The sequence below is a fragment of the Macaca mulatta genome, chromosome 4, assembly GCF_049350105.2.
Source record: "Macaca mulatta isolate MMU2019108-1 chromosome 4, T2T-MMU8v2.0, whole genome shotgun sequence".
NCBI lineage: Eukaryota > Metazoa > Chordata > Mammalia > Primates > Cercopithecidae > Macaca > Macaca mulatta.
The window spans coordinates 40,104,322-40,120,437 of NC_133409.1; the positions used below are offsets into that span (position 1 = coordinate 40,104,322).

Sequence of the window (16,116 nt, forward strand, 5' to 3'; positions counted from 1 at the left end):
ATTTGAATAATCCTAAAAAAAACATTTAGTTTTAAAAAGATATAAAATAAGATCATTGTATATCTCCAGATATAATACATTATTTCCAAACACCATTTTGAATTTCTGTGTGTGAGCAAAAGACTTAGTAATGGCACCAATATCCAGAAATAACTCCATAGTAACAAATATAACGAATTTTAAAGCAATTAGTAAAGGAAAAGGAAATTAATATTGTTTGGGGACTACTATGTAGATGTATAACTATTCTATCTTGACAGTGTATTCTTGGGGGGGGTAAGGAAAATGAAAAATATAGTATGCCTTTTATTTACAAAACCATAATAAAAAATCCCTATATGTGTCTATTTTTATAAATGGTTATGTGAAAGAATATACATTAGACTGTTAAAATGGCTAAATGGAGAAAGGGGTAACAGGTAAAGGGGCCTACATAAAAACATTGTGAAGAATTTTTAAAAATCCCTCCAAAAAAAAAAAAAAAACTCAGTGGAAGTAACTTGAGCATCTCAATTCATTAGACTTTAACATAATAATCCACTTTTTAACCGCATTTGTTCCTTAAGTAGTAATAAAAGAACATTACTTCTTTGAACTAAGTTCAATGATCATTTCCTGGGCATGTTCCAAGAGCAAGACATTATGACAACTGCATCATATGGGTTACTTTACTTCTCAGAAACTTGTAAGGCAGACATTATTTTCTCATGGATAAATGGTATTTTTGGCAATGCCGACCTATAACAGCATGTTCAATGCACTATGGACACAATTTTCAGGGACACAAGGTAACTGCCATAAGCCCAAGAAAAACTGCATAATTTATCTTTTATCCACTGTCAATGAATGAAAACTTCAATACAAATACAAAATCCTTCAGTGGAGTATAATTATCCTTTATGAAATAACACTATCAATGCCATTATGAGTAATAATTAAATTTAAGAATTAGTATGATCTTTCTGAAGAAATGTGCTAAAAGTACTATATGTACAATATGTACTAAAAGTCTTAAAAATCACCATCCCTTTTTATCCAGCAATTCCACTCTAAAATTGTATCTTTTATATAACAATAAATTGAAACACTTAAGTTCCTATAATAACCAGACAGCTAGACAATGGAATACTATGAAATCTAAATTTATTGGTATTAAAAAAGGGTCTATGTGTGGTTGTCAGAGACTAAGGGGAGGGCAAAATGAAGAGTTGTTTAATGTTGCACATGATTAAGTTAAAATGGGTTTTTCAAAAAGGCAGATGACCACTTTTTAAAAAAGGACTAATATACTCTAATATGTAGAAACACACACAAAGTATAAAAACGAAGACTTCAGTATCACAAACATATTGCTGTGAATGCTGTTTCTACCATTTACTCGTTTTGTGGCCTTGGGGAAGATGTTTACACATTCTGGAGCTTCAGATCCTCCAACTATAAAACCAGCATAAAAATAATCCCAACTCTCTATGATTATTATGAATACTAAGTGATAGCAGATATAAAGAATTTAGTACATTTGGTGTAAAGTACTCATTAATATTGCCTACGATTACTGCTTAAATGCATCAAAATGCTACATAATTCTAGATTTCATAGGATTAGGTATGAGCTTCCTCTTAAATTGGTTCTCAATAAACAATATTATTTAAGCTGGTCCTTACAATGGCACCAAGCTAGCAAATATTAAGAAACTAAATTATACAGTATTTTAAGTCAAACAGAATTGTTGTTTTACAATCCAAAGACCACAAAGTGATCTGAAATTTAAACAGACTAGCAAATGACTTCATTTCTTAGGACTGCTAATTTGCAGGATTTAGAAACATACAATTGTCTATACATGAATGTCAAGTCTCTTGTTTAAACAATACTAGCAGAAAAAAAAACTAAAAATAATTTTTAAATACCCTACTAATGATAAAGTTGGTTTCCTTGACAATGGATTCAGTTTTATCCCTAAGATACTTATCACTTAACAAGATTAAACTGTTACAGAATAAAAGTTTGTTGCAAGAAAGTAATGTATAACAATGAAAAGGGCACTGGAGATTCAAAGAACTCTATTGGAATTACAATTGGCCTCTTAACACCTATGTAAAATTAGGCAATTTATTTATTTTATATGAGCCTCAGTTTCTCCATCTACCTCAAAGTTTCTTACAATGATCAAATAAAACATACACAAAGCCTGATGCATAGCTGATATTCAAAATGTTAATTCACCATCCTATCTCCCCTTGAGAGGTAGCTCCCAGAACAGGAAGCTTTACAAATAACAGAAAAAAGCAGTCACCATGTTCAGACTGAAAGCAGTTGGCCATAAAGGTACTTCTATTAAATCAGAGACCTAGCCCCTAAGGGGCTACTCTAAAACTCAAGGGGAAAGTTTGTATCTTAGTTTTATGTCCCCTATGCCTAGCATGCTTTTCTAATTTAAAAAAAAGAGCACGCAATAAATGCTGGCTAAGCTAAATTTTATTTGTCCTCTCCCTCCATTCTATTCTTTGGCTAAAGTACTTAGCACATAAAAAGCACTCAAAAATTATTTTTTACTAAAAGGATGTATAATTGCCTTAGAATAAAACAAGAAAGTATATACAAATATACATAATGTGATTAGAATTTGTAAAGTTAAAAAAAAAAAGCAAGGTAATTAGTGTTAGAAGAAAACTCTATATTTAACATTCATGTAATTCATAGATGGTACCAGCTGTTCATGAAGACACGCTGTTTTGAGAGTCTAAAGCAAATTATTTTTAAATTAAGCAATTAGTGTTTCAGTTTTTCCAGTGTAGGTGTACATACAAAGAGAATCTTAAAACATAGCTGAGAACATTCTGAACTAAAGTTTTTTTCACTGAAATAAACCACTTCCTTTACAAAGCCCACATAATTTTAAGCAGAAAGCCAATTAATTCTGAAGTTACCTGTGTAAGTATAAAATTCTCCTGTCTAAATAAAAATACTCAGTGATGAATAAATTAGTGAAAAAATATTTTCAACGAAAAATATATTCAAAAGGGGAAACCAAAAAAGATGCATTAAATATGACTATGTTAACAATCTACTAAAAAGGATTCAAATAAAAGAGGCATTTTAAGTGCATTATTGAAAAGTTCATACAGATTTAGTAGGATTCATAATATCTCATATTTCTTTGTAATATAAACTTTTCAAATTAATCACAGGATTTATTTCCAGGATAAAGATAAAATCTCATAATACATTTGACCTGAGCAGGAAAAAAAAAAGAGGTTGCATTTTCTCATAAAAATCAAATGTTACTATGTTTCCCATTTACTGATGAGATACATAGATGGCTAAGAGAAAGACAAATACAGCAAAATAAACAAGTATGAAAATAATGATCTTAGGGAAACTGTTTATAGCTCCTTTATCTTTTTTTTTAACTTCTTGAATCTTCAATAGGGAACAACCTGACATTAAGAACCAAAAGTGGCCGGGCGCAGTGGCTCACGCTTGTAATCCCAGCACTTTGGGAGGCCGAGGTGGGAGGATCACGAAGTCAGGAGATCGATATCATCCCGGCTAACATGGTGAAACCCTGTCTCTACTAAAAATACAAAAAATTAGCCGGGCGTGGTGGCGGGCGCCTGTAGTCCCAGCTACTTGGGAGGCTGAGGCAGGAGAATGGTGTGAACCCGGGAGGCGGAGCTTGCAGTGAGCCAAGATTGCGCCACTGCACTCTAACCTGGGCGACAGAGCGCGACTGTCTCAAAAACAACAACAAAAGATAAGAACCAAAAGTATGACAATCATCACCTGAGTTATAAATAATATTAAAGATATTCATATACAGATATACTATGTAAAGTTTAACAGATTAACACTATGAAAATGGTAAAACAATGCTAGAAAGAATATAACCTCATCATATAAAAGTAGGCTTTACTTTCTAAACAAAAGTTTTACTTGAAGGGAAAACTAGATAAAATTCAAGAGAAAAGGAAAATGATATATAATAGGTTTCTAACCAGTATAGGTAAACCACTATTACTTAAAGCACACCTTGTCAATAGTAGCTCAATTATACATTTATTTCTTCAAACCAAGCAAATACTTTTCAACAATCAATTATCTTAATGATCTGATTAGTATAAACATTTATCAGCTACTTTATTTGTGAAGCAATGGAAATACCAATTTTGAAAACTGTGAAAAATGGCCAATTTAAATTATACATGATAGTTTTTCCAGACTTTTAGACCAACTATTTTTCTCAATGCTCACTTTTTTTTAACATTAACTATTTTTTCAATGAAATAAAATTAATCCAGTGGTAGAAAAAGCCTCAATAGGAATCGTAAGAGTGAAACCTCACTTCACATAATATCTACTCTGTTGAAAACTATCTTCCAGTTGACTAATTATAAAATTTTAATCCATAAATAATATTTTTCTGAGAAGAGGATCCTTTAAAACAATAATGATGGGCCAGGAGCAGTGGCTCACGCCTGTAATCCCAGCACTTTGGGAGGCCAAGGCAGGCGGATCACGAGGTCAGGAGATCGAGACCATCCTGACTAACACGGTGAAACCCTGTCTCTACTAAAAATACAAAAAATTAGCCAGGCATGGTGGAGGGTGCCTGTAGTCCCAGCTACTCGGGAGGCTGAGGCAGGAGAATGGCGTGAACCCGGGAGACGGAGCTTGCAGTGAGCCAAGATCGCGCCACTGCACTCCAGCCTGGGTGACACAGCGAGACTCTGTTTCCCCCCCCCCCAAAAAAAAGATGTATGAATTTTAATTTCTGCATTTTCCTGTGGAAGACTTTGTGTTACTCAGTTTCATATTCTTGTGGGTGTTTTTTTTTCTTGGTAGATTTAAGGTGGCAAGGAAAATAACATCAGAAAATTAAGATTATTCCACAATTTTATTCCCCAAATATATGCTTTTTTAGCAGTTCATTCATGGGCATGTATAACACAATTATAAAATAACACTCTAAGGTTATATGTATTTGCTGTTAACAAAATGAACTAAAATATTGTCTAAATTAAGATATGTTAACATGTAATATATTATTTTAGAAGTTAGTTCTAACTTATTACCAGAAGAGGCTAATTTATGTAAATACTAGGAAGTTCACATTCTAAAACTATAGATATATTAAAATACTGAAAATTTCTCTGGGGGAAAAAAGAGAAATCTTCTGGAATGTTTAGTGGTATCAAGTTGACGTGATACTGGAGCTATTATACATAAGCTCCTAAATCTTTAGGACAAGGCCTGTTGTATCACACACCGAGAAAGAAATTGTCACAAGCGTCTCAGATCGGTCTAGTTTCACAGTTGAAAAGGGGGTATCTAATCTAACAAGTGCCCTTGGAAAAATACATCCACTTTAAGAGCCAAAGCAAAGATGTTTCTATCCCACTCTTCTTCCAAAAGACACCCATCCCATTTTCCCAAAAGAGAGACAGCAAGAAAAGCAGAATACTGCATTTTCAAAAAAGTAGGAAACAGTCATAATACCAAAGCACAAACTATGAAGAATATCTTACCAAACAGAAATGTGGATCAAACTCAGTGTACATGAGAAACATAGGACTCCAGATTCTGTCCAGAAGCCAGAGTTCTCCAAAGTTGGAAACATACCTCTGAAGGACCCAACAAGGAAAATAGCAACAGTGAAGGCTAAGGAAGAATCTCAGAACCCATCCACGCCAAGGACAAGGAAATCACAAAAACCTTCGAAAGAGAATTTCACTTAGCCTTTCACTGTTTCTGTTTTGCCTCAAAGAGAGAAAACTGACACTGCTGAGAAAACTGCTGCAACATGACCTAAGGATAAACAGCAAGTTCACGAGTACGAGGTGGTCCGAGCTCAGTCACCACACCCCTCCCATTATTCTTTATAAAATGCTGTCAAAAAAGAAATCCCTCCCTTTTCAAATATTCAAAGAGGGCATGACATAGAAGCTATAGGTAAATACTCTAAGAATAAATATGGAGGAAAACAAAAGGCAGATGAAGAATATGTAACAGTTGAATGTAAAAAGAAAAAGGGTTTTTAAAGTTTTATGATATCAAGTATAGCAAAGAAAATACAGTATCTGACACAAGAGCTTAAAAGAAAGACACAGAGGATAAAATAAAGATGATAAAAACAAATAGGAGGACAAATGGAAAAGTAAGCCAGCAGGGCTCAGAAGAACAGAGGGAGAGTGGGAAACTCCTGTAGAAATAAAAGCCACACTGGAGGTGGCAGAATCCAGGTAGCTAGTTAGCAACATGCAACAACAGAAAACAGTAGAGCAGCAGCTGCAAATTCCTCCAGGAAAGAGTAATGCTAAACTATTATTTTCCATTTGTCATGCAAATATAGGTCACAAAATCACTTTTAAAATAACTAATAAACTGTTTTTAAAAACTGTTTAATAAATTGTTTTAAAAAATTGTTTAAAAGCTAATAAATTCAGTAAAGGTGTAAAGGTGTAAAGGAGAACACCTTACCTAAGAATTTAAAATATTAACACAATTAATGAGAAACAGAAAAGGGGTGAATTGTAAATGTTCACATCTCCATTTTTAACAGTGAGAGATCAATATACATTCTTTAAAGTTAGTGAAGTTAAAAAGATAAAGTATGTTATTATATGATAAAAATGAACTATAAAATTTCCAAGTTATCATAGAATACACAAAGATAAAAACAAACACAAATCATATCAAAATATGTAAATATAAAAGACAACAACTTTTTAAAAAATGACAGACATTATTATCTGGTCTATTAATAACATAAATGAGAAGAACCCATCTATTAAAACAAAGACTCTCTATCCAAACCCAAGTATATAAATACAGGAGATACAACTAAACCTAAGCGACTCAAAACATTGAAAGCAAAAGAAAGGACAAATAAAACAAGAGAAAGCAGCAATCATGATATTAATGCTAAACTGAATTTAAGGCAAAAAGCAAAAAACTAGCAAAAAGGGAAATTTAATGATAAATTCAAATCCATAGAAAGATCATGTATCTTTGTATATCAAATTTTATAGAGTAAACTCTCCAGGCAATATGAAATAAAAATGCAAGAGTGTTATATATTAACTTACCACTCTCAGCGTATCGCCAATCAAAAAAAAAAAAAACAAAAAAAACAGATTATAAGAATAATGAACAGGCCGGCTGCAGTGGCTCACGCCTGTAATCCTAGCACTTTGGGAGGCCGAGATGGGTAGATGGCTTGGGCCCAGGAGTTCAAGACCAGCATAGATAATACGGCAAGACCCCATCTCTACTAAAATTACAAAAATTAGCCAGGTGTGATTGCAGGCACCTGTAATCCCAGCTATTCGGGAGACTAAAGCCTGAGAATAGCTTGAACCCAGGAGGCAGAGGTTGCAGTGAGCCGAGATGGTGCCACTGCACTCAGGCCTGGGTGACAGAGTGAGACTCCATCTCAAAAAAAAAAAAAGAAAAATAAGCTAACAGAAAATTATTGTATTTTGTATTCTGCAAACAGAACAGTGTTGTAGACAAATGCCTATGAAATACATTAGGTCGCAAAGACAAACTCAATAAACAGAGTACAGACCAGATACTCTGATAAACAGTATAATAAAACCAGTAATCATAACAAAAATAACAAAACTCCCCAACAACCAAAATTCTAAAACTCTCTTGGACTCTTGGCTTAAAAAGGAAATGAAAATTAAAATTGTTGATTATCCGGAAAATAACAGTAACTCGAAAAGAACCCACAAGCCACCGCAAATGTAGTATTCATAGGAAAAATAATGACTACAGAGATAGAATTAAATAAGAATAAAGTGAGAATTATGCATATCAACTTTAAAATATTAGAAAGGAACAAGCAAAGGATGAGGCTAGATTCTAATCTAACAGTTTATTTAAACAGAGATCTGAAATTTACGTGGCAAAATGTTAGCTTGTTAAAACCAAGTGCTAGTTCCATGAGTGTCTGTTACATTATTTTTTGCATTTTTCTGTTAGAAATTCCATAAATAAAAACTAACTTTTTTTTGAGACAGTCTCACTCTGTCACCCAGGCTGGAGTGCATTAGCACAATCTCAGCTCACTGCAACCTCTGTCCCCAGGCTCAAGCAATCCTCCCACCTCAGCCTCCCAAGTAGCTGGGATCACAGATGTGTGCCACCACGCCCAGCTAATTTTTTTGTATTTTTGGTAGAGACGGCTGTTGCCCAGGCTGGTCTTGAACTCCTGAGCTCAAGCAATTCACCTACCTCGGCCTCCTAAGTGCTGGGAATACAGGCATGAGCCACCGTGCCTGGCCATAAAAACTTTTAAGATGAATTAAAAATGCATATATGTTAAATATTCTACTCAGAAGGATAGGAAATAAAAAGCAAAAAACATAAGGAAAATACATTAAGTCATACACAAACTTACAAAGTAATGAATTAAACCAGGAGAACTAATTACAGATCTAGGAACTAAAATTTAGGGAAGAAAAAACAAAATAAATTGCAAGGTAATTAAAAAAAAAAATGCTGGGCAGAGAGAAAGGGGAGACTAGAGGAGAGAAAACCATACTGAAAATGAGAATAGAGAAGTAACTACAGACATAGAAAAATCTAAGAGTAAGACAATGTTTGGTACAATGCACAACAAACACATTTGTCACCTTGGATGAAATGGATGTTTTTCTAAGAAAATTAAAACTTTCAAAACTGATCCCAGAATCTTCGAAAAGATAAATCCTATCATTAAAACATATCATTTCAATGCTACTGAATTATTTGAAGACAAAATCATTCTAAATTTTTTGTAAAACCATCACAAGAAAAAACAATATCCAAAGAGCATACACATACACACAATTTCAAGTAATTTTATGAATAGATGAAATCATCTTAAATAAAATGTTAGCAAATAAAATCCATCACCTTAAAAGAAAAATTCACCATGACCAACTGGAGATGGTTCTACATCATAACACTAGAACAATACTAGAAAATCTACTAAGATAATAATAATGTCTAACGTTATCTAACCTTTGGCAACTCTGGAGACAGTATTTTTTTCCTTCAGAAATCTCTTGCTAGCATTAAATACAACAATAAAAATTACAGCTGGATTTTCTTCTTTTTTTAGTAACGAGACAAGCTATTTCTAAAGCTCATATGGGAAAAAGAGGCATGTGAGATAACTCAGGAAAACTACAATAAGAAGTGAAAAAAACAAGACAGCCTACCAAATATTAAAACAGGTACTAAAAAGCTATAGTAATTTAAAAAGATACTACGATAAATCCATCTTTCCACACGGAGACAAGATGGTGGAGAAATGGGATTCCTATGTTAGCCCTTAATATCAGCTAAATCAAAGATCCAACTGTAAAACAATGAATCTGACAAATGTATTAGAAAAAACAAGGACACTTTTTTAAAAATTATCTTGTCACAGTGGAGCATAACTTTCCAAAACCCTAAGAAAAAAGGCTAATAAATCTGAATATATAAAAGTTCAAAATCTATCTTCTAAAAAAATGACCTGACAAACTAGAAGTCAGAAAGTGTTTTCCATGCATATAACAATTTTTATGACTAATTTCCTTAGTATATAAATATGCACATATGTATGTGTGCATATGGATCCACACATATACATACACATACACACATACACAGACACACACATCCTAAAAATCATGAAACAAGAGATAAACCAGCAGAAAAGTGGGCAGATTAAGAGTAGACAGGGAGAAAAATATAGCTTTACAGATAAGAAATATAAATAAATGAAAAAAATATTTTCCAATTATCAGGTTGGTATAATACCAAAAGGAATAATACCCCTATCTATAAGAATTTGGGCAGAAATGCTCATAAACTAGTGGGAGGGAAATCAATTTCTATCAAGAGCAATTAGGCAATATCTATCCAAAACTTTCAAGTGTATCAGTTCAATTTCTAGAAATGTAGGATGTTCATTTATTATCAGCAATAACAACTGGAACACTTAAAATGTTCATCAACAGAGGCTGTTTAAATAAATTATGGTATAATCATATTACAGAATTCTAGGTAGCTGTTAAATGAGATTGATCTGTATATGGCAGTAAAGAAAGTTCTGCAAAATGCTTTAAGTGATACATATGCAAGTGTTACAGTATATTCTCCATTTGTATAAAAATGTATCCGTACATTCACATGTGTGTAACATGCTAGTGAAACCTTTGGAAGAATAAAGAAGAAACAGTGTATTTACAGTGGCTCCCTCTAAGGAACAAGATTGTGGGACCATATTAGGAGACAGACTCAATTTTTACTTAAAATCCTTGCCTACGTTTATGTGCCAGACATATTCTGAGTTGGGAATACAGCAGTGAATACACAAAATTCCTATATTTGTAGGACTTACGTGGAAGGGGGGTGGAGGGAGAGCAGAGAGAAAACATAACAAAAACAAGTGTATATACAACAAACACAGTGTCAGAGGATATAAGTGCTGTTAAGAATAAAGCAGAGTGACAACAGAAAGTCTATGCATGTCTGAGAGAGGAATTATGACTTTACATGGGGTGGTAATAAAGGCAGAACAGTGAACTACGGGTGCATATGAAAGTTCCCCTACCCCATGATTGAGAGTAAAGTGATATCGAAACTACCATTCAAACAGTGATTAGCCAGGAGGGAAGGGGGAGAGAAAAAAGGCAAGCACTATAGAAGCAGAGGAAACTCAGGTAGGTGTTCTTGGGTAGGTTTGGGTAAACAGGTACAAAACAGAAATGAGCTCATAAAGGGGCTCAGGAAATAAAAGGATTTAGATAGGGAGAGAGAAAATTAGATCTTTAGTTTAGAAAACTTATTCTGGCCAAAATAAACTGAAAAGTCAAGAAACCAGTTAGATGTTTAGGTAATTCTGCTAAAAGCTAATGGCCTGTAAAAGGAAAAGTAACAGGAAATAAAATAATAAAAATAAAAGTAACAATAAAGAGGAAAAGTAACAATAAAGGAGAAAATAATGAAGAGGAAAAATAACAAGAAAGAGTAGTGGGCCAAAAAATGTACAGTTGATTCTCATTATTCACAGGTTCCACATTGTGAATTCACCTAATCACAACAAATTTACTTGTAATCCCAAAATCACTACTCACTTTTGCACTCACTTGTGGACATGTGCAGAGCAGCAAAAAAATCATCCAATATGCAAGTTCCCAGGTGAGGTGAGGAAGGTGACAGTCGGCTTTCTTGTTACAGCTCTCATACTGTAAACAAATGTCCTTTTCATGGTCTACCTAGTGTCACATTTTTTCCAGTTTTGTACTTTTTGTTGGTAATTTTGTGCTTTTTGTTGATAATTTTTAAAATGGCCTGTAAGTGTAGTGCTTAGTATTCTAAACACAAGAAGGCTAGGATGTGCCTAACAAATAAACGATGTTAGATAAGGAGATAACGCATGAGTTACAGTGCTGTTGGCCTGAGTTCGGTGTTAATGAATCCATGCTATACACGTCCATTAAATAAGGTGTCTTTAAATAGAGACACATATAAAACAATGTTATGTATTCACTGATTGATGAAAATGTTATGAGAGGCTCACAGGAACCTACCCCTGTATTTCCTGTAGGAGCAATGGTCAGTATTCATTATTTCGGTGTTTGTAGTGACTATAAAACATAACTACTGTAAATAACAAGAGTCGACTATATATGTATGCATATTATATGCACACACACGTATATTTACTTATTTGTAAGGTGAGAATAACAGGAATGGTAATCAATTATGAGTAGCAGGTGAAGAGAGATGAACCAAGGATGATACTAGGTTCCTGGTTTTGGTTAACTAGATGGTGATAGTAATAACAAAGACGGGAAACAGAAGAGAAGGTGGCACCTTAGATGAGGAAGACAAAGATGTCAGCTTTGAAGGGTATAATATGCCACACTGTAATAAAGATAATCATGTGTTGAAGTGTGCATATATCCCCCTCCCCTTTGACGTAAGAATACTATCTTTGTTCATCTTGGGTTATATCTTTCATCTAAAACGCTTTTCTTCACTCATCCAGTAGATATCAGGCCTGTCAATTTCAGAAATAAATACGCATTTTATCACTTCTTTTTTTTTTTTTTTGAGACAGGGTCTCACCACACTGCCCAGGCTGAACTTGAACTTCTGGGCTCAAGTGTCAATCCTCCTGCCTCAGCCTTCCAAAGAGCTCGGACTACAGGTGCATGCCACCACCATACCCAGCTCATCATTTCCTTTGCCTTCCACTGTCATCTCTGCAATTACATCGCCAATATTCATCACAACCTATAGTATTTCTAGGTGAGTCCTAAACAGTAAAAAGAATATATAAAATTTTACCCCATGGAAAGCAAGAATTCTAAATGCCAAATATCTTAAAAGAAAATTTTCACAAACAGGTAGTTTGTTTTTTAATTTGTTTATAGAAATAAAACAGTACTTTCAGCATAAATGATTGAAAGATCATTCGGAAATATCAAGTTTATATAGAAAATCCTAATGGATAGATTGCATGTTTTTACACTTGATTTAGGAAAATCTCAGAATTTTCATTTCTTTCTGTGTAGCTTTTACAAAATATATACAAACTCAAAATGTGACAAATTTTTTACAATCTAAAAATTAAAATTGTGTAACTGCATAAACTGAGCTTTATGTCATTATAAATATATAGGTAAAAGAAAACAAGTATAGAAATTCATATTAATCCCTCCCTGTCTAGTCCACATTATTTATGTATAATCTACTGTTTATATATAAAACAATTTCTGAACTATTATAAAATTGACTTTATAACCAAATATATACCTGCATGAACATAAAAGAGAAAACATGTTGATACACAGTTCTTTCTCAACATACAATGTATACTTGTTTATTTGCAATGGTCCACATATAGATTCAGGGTCAATTTAAAAAGGGAAATAATCATAAGAGAACTCATTATTCTTCTCTTTAACTGTATTTTATCTTCAGTGGTTTCTTTTACTTACAAAAAATGAGCACCTTATTAGTTTTATCCCTGGTATGACAATTAGTTACATGACCCCCCACTGAATACTAAAAACTAAATATAAAACACTGACTATAGTTATCATTACATATGAGAAGAAAAAGTGTAAAAGGCAAGTTTAAGACAGACAGATTCAAAGCTAAAAGGAGAAAAAAAGGTTAAAATGCCAGTTTAGTAACTAGGAAAGGTTTTAAAAAGGAAAAGTTTTAAAAAGTGCTCTGTACAGAAATGAAACCCTGGTTCTTGGCAATTTATTGTAAAAAGAATCATATCCAAAAGAGCCAACTAAACACTTTAGAATGCAAAAGGACAAAACATCCATCCATGAACAACATCAGATCTTTTAAGAAACCAAAAAGAGTGAAGAGCAAAAATTGTTTTTAATGTATTTTATATCATTTAGAATATAATTACAATATTATTTCTATTCCTAAAGTAAATTATTAATGCCCTTGATCATAATGCAAATAAAAACAGCTTTGCATCTTAAAATTTATAGCTGAACTGGAAAGTAAAGTAAACTAAAACACCTAGCATACCTGAGCTACTAAGACAGCAGTCAATAAACAGCAGCTGGTACAGAATATACACTTAGTGCCAACAATCACAAGGAGCATATTCATGAACAAGCAGACACTTGGCTTTTTACCAAGGACCAATGGCCAAGGGTGGAAGGTGGAAAGGTCTGCTCAGTTCCACCTCTGCAATCTCAGAGACTGTGACATTCCCTTAGTCAACAGCCAAGTACTTGTCGTGTACATGCCTGACAGACCAGTAGCCAAGCCAAGGAAAATAGGAAGCCTGGAAACCTATTTAAGATATCGTTGCCATCTCTTACCACCCTATAATATATAATTTTTTTCCCCACCAAAAGAATCTCATACCTGGTAGTTACAACCCTAATCAGCCAACAAATGGAGACCTAGTTCAACCGACAAGGTCTACTATATGGCTTTAAAAGTATTGCATTTCCACTTGAAAATTACTTTGTTATAAAAGAGGTAACACAATAGTGCTGCTATTCAATATTCAACTACAGTATAGATTACAGAAGTATTTGAGGATTCATGTGCAATGTGGACCACCTGTGCAGCACTTAACCTATCAATAATTATCATCAGTTACAAACTCTTATAATTAATTAATTCACTCCTAAATTGAAGACTGCCAATATATACATCTAGTTCAGTCATACACTAATTCAAAGTTACTAAAATGTTTGACCAAGGTTCAAGACTAGAAAAACAATCTCAACCACTGGGATAATTAAAATTTTAAAATCAATCACAAAATATAGCTTGTGATTTAAATGATCTCCTAACCATTAGTATTATGGTGCACTGATATATTCAATTAAAAAACAAAAACCTGAAGACATCACAAGAAATCAAGAAGTGTTTGGTTTAAAAAAAAAAAAAAAGACATAATGCCATCTTAACTTTTCCCATCGAAATACTGAAAAACATCACACAGAGATTAAAATTTTGGAATGTCATTCTGAAAATAAACAGAAACAAAAGTAACACAAAAAATTATCAAATGTACAGTAAAGTAGCTGCCAGAGAAAAAATATTTACTGGGAAAAGATCAGCCTTTTCATTTTCATTAAAAAAAATACTTGGCCAGGCATGGTGGTTCATGCTTGTAACCCCAGCACTTCGGGAGGCCGAGGTGGGCGAATCACCTGAGGTCAGGAGTTAGAGATCAGCCTGGCCAATGTGGTAAAACCCCATCTCTACTAAAAATACAAAAACTAGCCAGGCATGGTGACATGCACCTGTAATCCCAGCTACTCGGGGGGCTGAGACAGGAGAATCACTTGAATCTGAGAGGCGTAGGTTGCAGTGAGCCGAGATCATGCCACTGCACTCCAGGCTGGGGAACACAGTGAGACTCCGTCTCAAAAAAATAAAATAACATTTTAGATACTACTGTATTATATTTTTGCAAGGAATACTAATAATATCTCCATCATTTTACGCAAAAAGCTATAATTCCTAAGTAGCATTTTTCCTTGGTATTCCTTATTTCTAGAAATCATTCATTCAAGTCAGTCAGATGTTATTCTTGGCATTAATAAGTCCATTCTACTGATTTCTCCCTTTAAGGCAATGATTCTCAAACAGAAATATACATTTTGGGGAATAATTTTGAAAATACACATTCCCAAGTGCCATTCCTCAGAGACTGCTTCAGCATATATGGAGTGAAGCTTCAGTGTCTGTGTTCTGAAGTAATTCCTCCAGTGATTCTGATTGCTAGTTGAGAACCACTGCTTTAAGGGATTAATTACATACTTATTCTAATGATTAGAAAAGCTTTTATTGATCCCCCATTGCTGAAACTTTGTCACTGTGGGGCACACAGCTGTCAGTAGCAAAAAGGAAAACTCCACATTCCATTACTTACTGAAAAGAACAAGTTAGGCCGGGCACAGTGGCTCATGCCTATAATCCCAGCACTTTGGGAGGATGAGGGGGTGGATCGCAAGGTCAAGAGATCAAGACCATCCTAGCCAACATGGTGAAACCCCGTCTCTACTAAAAATACAAAACTTAACTGGGCATGGTGACACACGTCTGTAGTCCCAGCTACTCAGGAGGCTGAGTCAGGAGAATCGCTTGAACCCAGGAGGCGGAGGCTGCAGTGAGTGTCACTGTCACTGCACTCCAGCCTAGCCACAGAGAAAGACTCCATCTTAAAAAAATAAGAACAGGCCGGGCGCGGAGGCTCACACCTGTAATCCCAGCACTTTGGAAGCCCGAGGCAGGCGGATCACGAGGTCAGGAGATGGTGGAGACCATCCTGGCTAACACGGTGAAATCCTGTCTCTACAAAAAAAAAAATTTTTTTTTTAAATTAAAAAAAAAAAAAAGATAGCCGGGCGTGGTGGCGGACGCCTGTAATCCCAGCTACTCGGGAGGCGGAGGCAGGAGAATGGCGTGACCCCAGAGGCGGAGCTTGCAGTAAGCCGAGATCATGCCACTGCACTCCAGCCTGGATGACAGAGCAAGACTCTATCTCAAAAAAATAAAATAAAATAAAGTAATAATAATAACAAAGAAGAAGAAATAATAATAATAATGAAGAAGAAGCAGAAGCAGAAG

The 16,116-nt window shown here is 34.3% G+C and overlaps 1 protein-coding gene across 2 annotated transcripts in view; it reads right to left on the reverse strand.

Moving 5' to 3' along the window:
- The window catches only part of HBS1L (HBS1 like translational GTPase), a 93,872-nt gene that overhangs the window by 56,245 nt on the left and 21,511 nt on the right, over window positions 1–16,116 (reverse strand). The gene's annotated exons all lie outside the window — the stretch shown is intronic.